General features: G+C 28.1%; 1 protein-coding gene across 2 annotated transcripts in view; it reads left to right on the forward strand.

The window, feature by feature from the left end:
* Window positions 1-14,215, forward strand: part of LOC111685137 (putative inorganic phosphate cotransporter) — a 36,656-nt gene that overhangs the window by 6,323 nt on the left and 16,118 nt on the right. Inside the window, exons 1-2 of one of the 2 annotated variants that reach the window (XM_046954454.1) lie at window positions 7,421-7,486; window positions 9,484-9,542. The exons of the other annotated variant lie outside the window; for it this stretch is intronic. The gene's annotated coding sequence lies outside the window, so the exon portion shown is untranslated. Of the gene's footprint in view, window positions 1-7,420; window positions 7,487-9,483; window positions 9,543-14,215 lie in introns of those variants that run through there. 2 annotated transcript variants of the gene reach the window in all.

A 14,215-nucleotide genomic window follows, 5' to 3' on the forward strand; every position in this document is an offset into this window, starting at 1 on the left:
TTCAGTTCTAGTTCAGTTCTAGTTCAGTTCTAGTTCAGTTCTAGTTCAGTTCAAGTTCAGTTCTAGTTCAGTTCTAGTTCAGTTCTACTTCAGTTCTAGTTCAGTTCTTGTTCATTTCTAGTTCAAGGATTCATAGACTACATTATAGCGAAGTCTACAGACGGGACTTTAGTCAAAGCTATGGCAGAGACTTTTAAGCTTTTGAAAAGTGTAGATGGCTTTTAAAAGTTTTTTAAAAATTTATCTAACTACCTATACAAACTACATTTCTAAGACTATTACTAACAATTAAAGAAAGTTATTAACAGCCGATTAATTTTTACTTTCACAATTAACTGCTCTTTTCAACATAATTGTATTTATTGTTAATTACATTAAAACAAAAAAAAAATACTTTTTTAATGTGTCATGTAGCTGAAGTACTTAGATAAATAAATACAAGTGCTAAATCGAAATAAATAAAAAAACATAATAATCAACAATAATTAATGTCATAATCAGTTGGTAGTCAAGAGTGAGTGAACTAGAAAAAATGAAAAAAAAAATCAAACAAGAACTAAGAATGGAATTTTTTTTGATATTATTATATAAATGAAAGATAATTCTTTGGAAAAAGCAATTAAATAAATGTTTAATTTATAATTATAAAAAAAAATCACGTACAATAAAACAGATTAAATAAATAAATATTTTTTAATTAAAAGATTGTTATTAAAAATAACGGGTTTCTAGCAAATGAAATATAACTTTTAAAAAACAAAATATTTGCTGGCCTTAATAATTGGCCAATAAATTGGTTTTTAAATTAGTTTGTTTATAAACTTATTAATTTTTCCTTCAAAATCAAAATAATCATTAAAATTGATAATAAGCGCTTATTTGCTTAATTGTCAAATACAGTTGTCAACATTGTTTTATACACTTACACTTTTTAAAAGCTCTCAAAAACTATTATTATTTGTTTTGTTTTTTATTAGTTGTTATTTTTATTTTTATTTTTTTAATAATTTCTTTATAAAGCACGTGCTGTAAACCTGACTTTGCCAACATGTAGGTCTATGTGCAATTATGTTGAACTTGCATTTGAATTTCCAACAAAAAATCAAAAAACACACTACTAACTTGTTTTCGTTAAACTCAACTTAACAAGTTAGTTAGTTAGTTAAACATGTTTTGGCGCCATAAATTTGGCTCAAAGACGTCAGGTAGTTGTAGAAATTAGAGTGTATGTTTTAGCTGTTTTTGATGCATAAATTGGCGAACTTGTCTTATATATATATTTATACAGTTAATTAATAAGCTTTTTACTACAAATTGGTAACACTAACTTAATGATTTCCTTACACATTTTATAAGATACATTTTTTCTTTTAAGAGAATCAATAAATTTGGTAGTTAGAATTAAACGTTATTAAATGGCATTAAAAGGTATTTGAATGGTTTAACTAAAGCCAAGAGATAATTTAAATTATAGCTTTTTAAAGACTAACGATTAATGCTTCTAAATAAGGTTTTAAGACTTAAGCTTTATGATAATCTTTAAAGATTTTATAACGGTCTTTAATTAAGGCTTTAAAAAGACTTCAAAATGGACTAGTTCAGTTCTAGTTTAAATCTAGTTAAGTTCTAGTTTAGATCTAGTTCAGTTTTGGATCAGTTCTAGTTCAGTTGTAGTTCAATTCTAGTTAAGTTATAGATCAGTTCTAGTTTAGTTCTAGTTCAGTTTTAGTTCAGTTCTAGTTCAGTTCTAGTTCAGTTCTAGTTCAGTTCTAGTTCATTTCTAGTTCAGTTCTAGTTCAGTTCTAGTTCAGTTCTAGTTCAGTTCTAGTTCAGTTCTAGTTCAGTTCTAGTTCAGTTCTAGTTCAGTTCTAGTTCAGTTCAGTTCTAGTTCAGTTCTAGTTTAGTTTTAGTTCACTTCTAGTTCAGTTCTAGTTTAGTTTTAGTTCACTTCTAGTTCAGTTCTAGTTCAGTTCTAGTTCAGTTCTAGTTCAGTTCTAGTTCAGTTCTAGTTCAGTTCTAGTTCAGTTCTACTTCAGTTCTAGTTCAGTTCTAGTTCAGTTCTAGTTCAGTACTAGTTCAGTTCTAGTCCAGTTCCAGTTTAGTTCTAATTCCATTGAAGCTTATAAACACTTTCATCAATAGCTTAAATCTTCCGTAGGACTTTTTAGTGATTCCGCCAAGGAAACGTAGGGTGTTTACCTCAGTCTACTTCTAGATTAACATTTAATTTAAGCGTTAAAAAGAAATTAGTTTTAGATATTATAGGTGAAGATACTATATTTTTAAGTATACACTTAAGTATTTATAAATACAACTATACAGGTGAATGTTTGTTGGAATATTAATTAGATTTGCCGGTAACCGGTTCGAATTAACATAAAATAATAAATAAATTTTTACTTAGCGTAAATAAATGTAAATAAAAAAAATTAATTCCCAGGCATTGTAAAATTTTAGATTGTGTTTTGTTTTTCGTGATAAAAGCAATAATACTAATAAAATTTTAATAAAAAAATACAATTATCTGAGAAATTTAAAATACTGAGAATTAATCCATTACCTTAACAATTTCTCTAGACTGAAGTTTTAAATACGTATTTGATTTTATCTGTTTTTTTTTCATTCTTTCAAAATGATTTTAAATAATTAACACTTTTATAAGGTTTCATATTCATTTACAAATAAATGGTTATTGCACATTTTGCGCATTTTATGAGCAAGCAAATGTATATTATTTTTTTTTAATATTTAGTTTTTAAATTAGTAAATTTTTTAATGTTAAAAATTAAATTCAAGTTAAATTGTTTGAGTTTACAATAAGGAGGCTCTGCTTGTAATGATATTAGTTTTTAAAATGATTTAATTTAAAAACTTTCTATTTGAGATTTTTGTAGCCTTGCGAAAGAGCTTCAATATCCTGATTAGTCTGTAGATCAATCAATCTGTAGATTGGTCTATAGATTGATCTATAGACTAATCTATAGATCAATCTATAGACTGGTCTATAGGTCAATCTATAGACTGGTCTATAGATCAATCTATAGACTGGTCTATAGGTCAATCTATAGACTGGTCTATAGATCAATCTATAGACTGGTCTATAGATCAATCTATAGACTGGTCTATAGATGAATCTATAGACTGGTCTATAGATCAATCTATAGGCTGGTCTATAGATGAATCTATAGACTGGTCTATAAATCAATCTATAGACTGGTAATAGATCAATATTAGTTTTTAAAATGATTTAATTTAAAAAGTTTCTATTTGAGATTTTTGTAGCCTTGCGAAAGAGCTTCAATATCCTGATTAGTCTGTAGATCAATCAATCTGTAGATTGGTCTATAGATTGATCTATAGACTAATCTATAGACCAATCTATAGACTGGTCTATAGGTCAATCTATAGACTGGTCTATAGATCAATCTATAGACTGGTCTATAGATCAATCTATAGACTGGTCTATAGATGAATCTATAGACTGGTCTATAGATCAATCTATAGGCTGGTCTATAGATGAATCTATAGACTGGTCTATAAATCAATCTATAGACTGGTCTATAGATGAATCTATAGACTGGTCTATAAATCAATCTATAGACTGGTCTATAGATCAATATATAGACTGGTCTATAGATCAATCTATAGACTGGTCTATAAATCAATCTATAGACTGGTCTATAGATCAATATATAGACTGGTCTTTTGAACTATCTATAGATGTGCTACAGATCAATCTATAGACTTGTTTATAGATCAATCTATAGACTGGTCTATAGATCAATCTATAGACTGGTCTATAGATCAATCTATAGACTGTTCTATAGATCAGTCTATAGACTGGTCTATAGATCAATCTATAGACTGGTCTATAGATCAGTCTATAGACTGGTCTTTAGATCAATCTATAGACTGGTCTATGGATCAATCTATAGACTAGTGTATAGATCAATCTATAGACTGGTCTATAGATCAATCTATAGACGGGTCTATATATCAATCTATAGACTGGTCTATAGATCAATCTATAGACTGGTCTATAGATCAATCTATATACTTGTTTATAGATCAATCTATAGACTGGTCTACAGATCAATCTATAGATCAGTCTATAGACTGGTCTTTAGATCAGTATATAGACTGGTCTATGGATCAATCTATAGACTGGTTTATAGATCAATCTATAGACTTGTTTATAGATCAATCTATAGACTTGTCTATAGATCAATCTTTAGACTGTTCTATAGATCAATCTTTAGACTGTTCTATAGATCAATCTATAGATTGGTCTATAGATCAATCTATAGACTGGTCTATAAATCCGTCTATAGACTGTTCTATAAAGCCATCTATAGACTGGTCTATAGATCAAACTATAGACTGATCTATAGATCAAACTATAGACTGGTTTATAGATCAATCTATAGACTGTTCTATAGATCAATCTATAGACTGGTCTATAGATCAATCTATAGACTGGTCTATAAATCCGTCTATAGACTGTTCTATAAAGCCATCTATAGACTGGTCTATAGATCAAACTATAGACTGATCTATAGATCAAACTATAGCCTGGTTTATAGATCAATCTATAGACTGGTCTATAGATCAATCTATAAATACCAATCTGTAGAGCAGTCTATACATCAATCTATAAACTGGTCTATAGATCAATCTATAGACAGGTAAATCTATTTATGGAATGGTAGAACAATTATAACAATTTCGCAAACATTTTTTTATTTAATTCCTAAATACTTTTAATGAATGTGATTCATGGTTATCACCGTTTCATCAATTAACCTAAAAATATATTTATAATTTATTAACTAATGTGTTGGAATTAAAATAAATGTAACAAAAAACATAAAAAAAATTAATTAAACGGAAATTCTCATCAAAAACTGTAACGATTTTATTTATAATTGTTAACTCAAGCGTATAACAAGTGTATGAGTCGCAATTTGTTTAATTTTTCTTTTTTTTGTAACATTTAAAACCATTTTTAATTGCAAACTATTTTGCAAATGTCATCTATAATATGAAGAGTATATAATAATAAACATTTTATATTAAATTATAAATAATAATTTTAAAATTTTATTTTTGGCATAAAAATTTTCTATGAAAAAAACATCAATCGTGTGACAAACTAAAGAGAATTTTAAGAAAATTAAAAAGAAAATATAAATTATTATTTATCAGAAATTTGTTTAAAGCTTTTAATGACTGTTTTATTTTTCTTTAAATAAACAAAATGTTTGAAAAAAAGCTATTAAACCAATTCAATGTCAATGTCAAGGGAATAATATTTATTTTTGTCAAAAGATTTGAAATTTTTTATTAATAAGAAAATTTTCTTTTAATAAAAAAAGAAACATTTTATTTAATACATTTTTAGTAATAATTTAACAATTTTTTTAGTTTTATTATAAACTTCAACATTCCTTTACTTTATTTATTAGTTTTTCACCAAATTTCTATAATAAGACCTCCTAAAAGTCTGCTTTAGTTTTTAATAATAGTTATCTTTACTATACGTTAATAACAGTTACAAATATAAATGTTAATTTTAGTGTTGCATACTTTTCAGCACCATAAAGTAGAGTTAACATATCACCTTAACAGTTAAACACATTAACAGTGTTTAGTAAATATCATACGACTATAGTTAACCCTGTTGTAGTTTTAACAGCACCCTGAACATTTTGAGTAACATTTACCTTATCAGTTTTTTTGTTGTTATATGTTTGATAGAAAACAGCTTGAAGTTTGTTTGATCAACAAAATTCTTAATAGTTTGAAGAGGGTGTTCTTGTCATGAATTAGACACACTTTTTATGAATCAGGCAAACTAAAAAAAAGAACAAGTACCAGTATCTTGTTACAGATTTTTTTACAACGAACTTCAGATCTAGTTCTACTCGAATTTAGTTCTAGTTCAGTCCTTGTTCAGTTCTAGGTCAGTTCTAGTTCAGTTTTAGTTTAGTTCTATTTCGGTTCTAGTTCAGTTCTAGTACAGTTCTAGTTCAGTTCTAGTTGAGTTCTAGTTCAGTTCTAGTTGAGTTCTAGTTCAGCTCTAGTTCAGTTTTAGTTCAGTTCTAGTTCAGTTCTGGTTCTGTTCTAGTTCAGTTCTAGTTCAGTTCTAGTTCAGTTCTAGTTCAGTTCTAGTTCAGTTCTAGTTCAGTTCTAGTTCAGTTCTAGTTCAGTTCTAGTTCAGTTCTAGTTCTGTTCTAGTTCTGTTCTAGTTCTGTTCTAGTTCTGTTCTAGTTCTGTTCTAGTTCTGTTCTAGTTCTGTTCTTGTTCTGTTCTAGTTCTGTTCTAGTTCTATTCTAGTTCTGTTCTGATTCTGTTCTAGTTCTGTTCCAGTTCTGTTCTAGTTCTGTTCTAGTTCTCTTCCATTTCTATTCTCGTTCTGTTCGTTTGTCTGTCATTCGAAAAATGTTTTAAAACATTTTATGATTAATAATTATAATTAAAAAATACTAAAGTGGTCATGCTCAATTTCACGTTTCCTAATAATTTCCTAGAAAAATTTTCCATTAAAATAATTTCAATAATTTGAAGCTGAAAAATTCATTACGTTTTTTGAATATGTTTATCGGTCAAATTTAAAAAAAGTGACTGATTTCGTAAAACAATTTGCAAGGGCAAAAGTTGAATATCGTTTTGGCAAATCATTCAACTGGCAAAATTCTTAAACCCCTTAGAACAAGATCAAGGCTATCTTAATTTTTGATCCCTTTTCAGATTCCTAAAATGTGAACAGGTTAAAAACAAATTTTTGAAAAAAACCACGACTACCAAGGCCAAAAATCAAAGTCTATATTATATCTACATTAAACAGTAAAATCTCAAACAATGAATTTCTTTAAAAAAAAATGTTTATAATCTTTAAACAATTTGACTCATATTTCTTCTGCACTTAAGATTTTCTTATCTCTAGGGGAACAGAAAAAAAAACAGATTTATCTATTTCTTTGTTAATAACAAAAAAATTTCTTAAAAATATGACGTTAAATCAACAATTATTTAACGTGTTTAAATAACACGTTTTCTTTTTTTTTTAATAATAAAAATCATTATATTTATTTTAGTTAATAACGTATGACTGACGACTAACTAACTGACTTTACAAACAACAAGTCAAATGCTTTATACCACAAAATCGTAACGACTAATACTCACGAGTTTAAAATCGTAAAAGCAACAACAAATTAGAATATTTTATAAACTTGCAGATACTCAACAAATACAATTCATGAAGATACATATCTGAACTATTCATTCTACTATTCATGCTCTTGTCACGAGTTATAATTTTAGATTCAAAATTTCTTAGAAAGCCAGTCACTATAGTATCATGGAAACGGGGTGTATTATAAGTTAAGGGGTATGCGAGCGGCAAACGTGAGAGCCAATGTGTTTCATTTAATTTGATAAATGCCGGTAATATTCCATAGTTTGAACACAATAAATGGATAACGTAAGTAACTTAATAACACTTTAATGAAATTCAAACAGAACTAGTAGATTGTAGTCCCAATAGCTATCATGCTAAAAATAAATTCTAATGATAATATGTGGGTCTTTAAAGGGGTCTTTATAAGGGGGCCGGAGATTTCATAGACGTTATAGAATATTAAGTGTTAATAAATGTATATTTTAATTTATTTTCGTTTTTATATAAAAATTGTTCTGTAATAATGATATACAAAATAGATATTTGAATAAAATTTGAATAAGAGAGCTGCCAGATGAGGCAGAAGGGTCATTTCAGTATTTAATGGCAATTTTCGAAAAAATGCCAAGTCATTTGTTTTCGAATTCAATATCAATTACTAACTATTGTTTAAAAATAATATTATTGAAATTGGAATTTTAGAAGAAATAATTATCATGAAATGACGGAAACAGTTAAAAATAAAGTATGAATCATTACAACGGAACTGAAATAAACTAGAACAGAACTGTAAATGAACTAAAACAGAACTAGAACAAAACTAAAACAGAACTGGAACAGAACTAGAACAGAACTAGAACAGAACTATAACAGAACTAGAACAGAACTAGAACAGAACTAGAACAGAACTAGAACAGAACTAGAACAGAACTAGAACTAGAACAGAACTAGAACAGAACTAGAACAGAACTAGAACAGAACTAGAACAGAACTAGAACAGAACTAGAACAGAACTAGAACAGAACTAGAACAGAACTAGAACAGAAATAAAACAGAACTAGAACAGTGTAGAACTGAACTAGAATTGACATAGAACTAAACTAGAACCGAATTAGAACAGAACTAAAACTCAACTAGAAGTGAACTAGAACTGACCTAAAACTGAACTTGAACAGAACTAGAACTGAATTAAACTGAACTAGAATTGAACTAAAACTGAAATAGATCTGAACTAGAACTTAACTAGAATTGAACTAGAACTGAACTAGAACTGAACTAGAACTGAACTAGAACTGAACTAGAACTGAACTAGGACTGAACTAGAACTGAACTAGAACTGAACTAGAACTGAACTAGAACTGAACTAGAACTGAACTAGAACTGAACTAGAACTGAACTAGAACAGAACTAGAACTGAACTAGAACTGAACTAGAACGGAACTAGAACTGAACTAGAACTTAACTAAATTCAAACTAGAACTGAACTAGAACTTAACTAGAACTGAACTAGAACTTAACTAGAACTAAACTAGAACTGAACTAGAACTTAACTAAATTCAAACTAGAACTGAACTAGAACTTAACTAGAACTTAACTAGAACTTAACTAGAACTGAACTAGAACTGAACTAGAACTGAACTAGAACTGAACTAGAACTGAACTAGAACTGAACTAGAACTGAACTAGAACTGAACTAGAACTGAACTAGAACTGAACTAGAACTGAACTAGAACTGAACTAGAACTGAACTAGAACTGAACTAGAACTGAACTAGAACTGAACTAGAACTGAACTAGAACTGAACTAGCACTGAACTAGAACTGAACTAGAACTTAACTAGAAGTGAACGGACTAGAAGTGAACTAAAATGGAAATAGAACTGAACAAAGAGTGAACTAAAACTTAACAAAAACTAAGTTTTTCACTTTTTTTTCAAAGAATGTTATCAATTCAAACAAGAACAAGAATGTTTTTCAAAATAATTTCGAATTTATGGCCTCTGACGCCAAAAATATCTTATTTTTATTTGAGGCAATAAACAAATTTTATTAAATGCTAAATTGTATATCTTAATTGCTCAAATAGTCACGTGTTTTATCCGACACTGTGAACAGAATATTGCCAGATTTTTTTTAACTAACCTGAGATTTAGATCACTAACATAAATGCTAACTTCCATTTGCGTCTAGTTATTACTCAGACACTGAAGATCCAAATTTATTGAATTTTTGTTAACAATATTTAGTTTTTAATAAAATTTTAGATATTACTAATTTATATAATTTTCTTTCTCATTTTAGGTAAGCATTTACATCCTCAACTGATAGATCATGATCAATAAATAGAAAATCAAATTGGGGTAAGCTTTTAAGAATCGATAACTTGAAATAAAACTTACTATTTGCTACATTAATCTTTCCTTATGGAGATTTTCTGAACATTTTCGTAAAATCCCGTGGGTATTTTTCATTTATAGCTGCCTCTGGCATCCATATTTTCCTCAAAATGTTTTTGTTGTTGTTGATTTTTGCGAAATTGTACATGACTCGTAGCACTCACTCACTCACTCACTCTTCTCACATACACACAAACTCACAAATAAAAATATTTAATTTATTTGAACACTTGTTTTTTGTCTATGAGTGTATTGTATAAATTAGTTGTTAGTGTGAAATTCGTATTTTTTTCATCGCTTTTACTATCAGCCGATTTACACGTGAGCATTCGTTCATATCATCTATACTCTCGCACGAGTTAGTGTGTTTGTATATAAAATTATTTATTCTGAAACTGTGGGCTACGAAGAATACTTGTATGTACGTGGAATCAAAAACAAAAACAAAAAAAAGAAACAAAATAAAACCCATAAAAATAAAACAATTGTTGATAATAAATGTGCAAGCACATTTTGTGATTTGGCAAAAAATGAAATAAAAATTAAAATACTTTTGTAGCGATCGACAATTAACAATTTCGCAAAAAACATATTTTATCAATTGATTGGATGTGATATCGAAGAGGGAAAAAGGTTTATATAGACTTAAACGTCAATTCAACAAAAACAACATGTTGAACTTTTGACTTTGAATAAAATGCTGAAGTTTAAATGTGATTAGTCAGCCATTTTGTACAGTGACAAGAGAGTAGTGGGAAGGGAAAGGAGAAACATAAAATTATAACAGTGGAAATGAAAATGAGAAGAACTAATGAGGACTAGAACTAATGTAGAATGGAATTAGAACTAAAAGAAAATTCGAACAGATCTAGAACATAGCTAAAACAGAACTAAAACAGAACTAGAATAGAACTAGAACAGAACTAACACAGAACGAGGACAGAACACTGATCACAACTTGAACAGAAATAGAACAGAACTAAATCGGAACTAGAACAGGACTAGAACAGAACTAGAACTGAACTAAACAGAACTAGAACTGAACTTAAACAGAACTAGAAAAGAACTAGAAAAGAACTAGATAAGAACTAGAACAGAAATAGAACAGAAATAGAACAGAACTAGAACAGAACTAGAACAGAACTAGAACAGAACTAGAACAGAACTAGAACAGAACTAGAACAGAACTAGAACAGAACTAGAACAGAACTAGAACAGAACTAGAACAGAACTAGAACAGAACTAGAACAGAACTAGAACAGAACTAGAACTGAACTAGAACTAGAACAGAACTAAAACAAAACTAGAATAGAACAGAACTAGAAAAGAACAGAACTAGTATATAACTAGAACAGAACTAGAACAGAAATAAAACAAAACTAGAATAGAACAGAACAGAACTAGTATAGAACTAGAACAGAACTAGAAAAGAACAGAACTAGAATAGACCTAGAACAGAACTAGAACAGAACTAGAACAGAACTAGAACAGAACTAGAACAGAACTAGAACAGAACTAGAACAGAACAGAACTAGAACAGAACTAGAACAGAACTAGAACAGAACTAGAACTGATATCGAACAGAACTAGAACAGAACTAGAACAGAAATAGAAGTGAACCAGAACTGAACCAGAACTGAACCAGAACTGAACCAGAACTAAACTAGAACTGAACTAGAACTGAACTAGAACTAGTACTAATTTAGAACTGATCTCGAACTGAACTAAAACTGAACTAGAACTGAACTAAAACTAAATTAGTACTCAACTAGAACTAAATCAGAACTGAACTTGTACTGACTAAATAATAACTCAAGTAGAGCTAATTCAGAACTGAAGGAAGTTGAACTAGAACTAAACTAGAACTGAACTAGAACTGAACTAAAACTGAACTAGAACTGATATCGAACAGAACTAGAACAGAACTAGAACTGAACCAGAACTGAACCAGAACTGAACCAGAACTGAAACAGAACTGAACCAGAACTGAACTAGAACGGAACTAGAACAGAACTAGAACTGCACTAGAACTGATATCGAACAGAACCAGAACTGAACTAGAACTGAACCAAAACTAAACTAAAACTGAGCTAGAACTGAACTAGTACTGAATTAGAACTGATCTCGAACTGAACTAAAACTGAACTAGAACTGAACTAGAACTGAACTAGAACTGAACTAGAACTGAACTAGAACTGAACTAGAACTGAACGAGAACTGAACTAGAACTGAACTAAACTAGAACTGAACTAGAACTGAACGAGAACTGAACTAGAACTGAACTAAACTAGAACTGAACTAGAACTGAAATTAGAACTGAACTAGAACTGAAATTAGAACTGAACTAAAACTAAACCAGAACAGAAGTAGAACTAAACTAAAACTGAATTAAAACGAAATTAGTAACGAGCATGAACTTAATTAGAACTGAACTAGAACTGTTTTTGAACTGAACTGCTAATAAGAGTTGGCAACACTTAATAATGATAATAATAATAATAGTTATTAAGTAATTTTGACAAAATTTAAAAGTTTTTGTTATTTTCCTAAAATTTTTATATATTAAAATGTTTCATTTTATTATTCTTTGTATTTTTTTTTTTAATATAATATTTAACTGTCTAAAAAATAAAATTAATTACTTAAAATGATTTCTCATGCTGAAAAACATTATAATACAACTGACGCAAATTTACTATATAGACTAATTTATTTTTATAAATTTGCTAATGTTTTTGCTATGCTATTGAAGCTTTTTTTAAAATTAAAAAAAAATTGTTTTATTTTAGAAAAAAAAACACAGAAAATATTAAGCAATTAAAATTAAATACATTTTCAAAAAAAAAAAAAATAAATAAATAAATGTTTTATATTAAAGCAATTTTGGCGCTTAAATTTTATTTAACTATTAACGTTTAAAAGGTATTTATTTCCGTTTTTACATGATGAATTTTTGTTTTTTTGGGGAAATTTTTTTGCAATTTATTGACATGACACATGATTGAGTTTGGCAATTCAAGGTTAAAAATTTTGCTTAAAATTTGCCTTTTAATTTTAGGTGATTTTTTTTTGACTTAAATGAGCAATTTAGTTGAGAGAAATAAAAATTACAAAATATTTATAAGAAATAAACTTGTTTGATTACTATTTCATTTAAAAATAAACGCCAACGTTTGAGTTTGATATTAGAAAAATTACGAACAAATAGTTTGACCTCAAAAAGAAAACATAAACGATCTTTAGAGATCGTGTGTTATATAACTCTGATGTTTTGGCTAGATTTAAAAAGGGATAGGTCCGTTAGTTATGGTGAACAAACGCTAATAAAAAAAGGAATGAATGAAATTGAGTCATTAAAAAAAATCAAGAAGAAAAAACACAAAATTTTGAATGAATGATTTTCAAAAAAACACAACGTGATCGCACTACAAAGAGACTCTTTTTCTTGTGCTAAAAGAGATCAACAAAAGTGTGAAACTCTTATCAGCTGATCTAGACAAATTGCGTCAAAAAAGCTTAATTATAACAAAAACAAAAAAAAACTATATAAAAGTATTTGTTAAAAAAAAAACAAAAATAGGCGGGGGAAGTGTTTAGCCTGTGACAAATTAAAAATTCTAAATTCTTTGCTTACGTCTTGAAAGAAGATCATAAAGTTTGTGCTAAAAGTTTAAAATAGATATCTGCTCATTATTTGCACAAAATTTAGCACAAATATTTTCATTATAAATCTATTAAATCTCAAAAAATTATTACCGCATTTAAATATAATTGTTTAACTTTAAAGAAGAAGAAAAAAACCCAATTCATCTAATAATGGACTTTCATCTTAAAATACATTTGAAAAAAAATTTAAAGCAAAAGATCTCGTGACTTTGAGCAAAAATAATACACACAAACACATTTCTAACACACCACCATCATGATCATCATGATCATCATGATCAACATCGCCACCATTCAATTCCATCATCTATTTTTCTTTCTTCTTGTTGTTAGATCTTTACGTGCCCACCAGATTATTTAAATTTGAAATCAACCCAAAAACAAAATATTTTTTTGGAATATACAAGTTTTTTGTTGTTGTTGTTGTTTTTTGTCTGATTTTTGCCAACATGTGTTTTAATAAATTAAATCAAGAAAAAAAAAAATAAAACACATACAAACAATATAAAAACTTTCCGATTTTTGTTTTTATTGTTGTTTTTTTATTTAATATATACATGTGTATAAATTAAAATATCAGTAGTTGGAAACAGTTGAAAAAAAAAAAAAAAAAAAAAACTGCCAAAAAATTGATCATTGAATTTCGAAAACAAAACGTAATCAAAACAAAAATTATTAAACACAACTGTTGTCCCGACTTTATCAATTAGTTCTTAAGTCGACAAATATTTAACAAAAATTTAAATTTAAAAATACTTTTAAATCAATAGAAAATTGTCATTAAAAAAACATCTAATCTAAAGGTTAAAATTTAAACTCATCCAACTAGTGTTGCCAACTATCAAGCTACAATTTCTCAAAAATTTTTCAAGGCGGTTGGTAATATGTTTATTTGACAGTTTAAGTTTCCCCTACTCTATAAAAAATATTACCGAACACACTTTATACCAGACTTTAGGTCAGGCTATAGT

This window comes from Lucilia cuprina, chromosome 6, assembly GCF_022045245.1.
Source record: "Lucilia cuprina isolate Lc7/37 chromosome 6, ASM2204524v1, whole genome shotgun sequence".
Taxonomy (NCBI): Eukaryota; Metazoa; Arthropoda; class Insecta; order Diptera; family Calliphoridae; genus Lucilia; species Lucilia cuprina.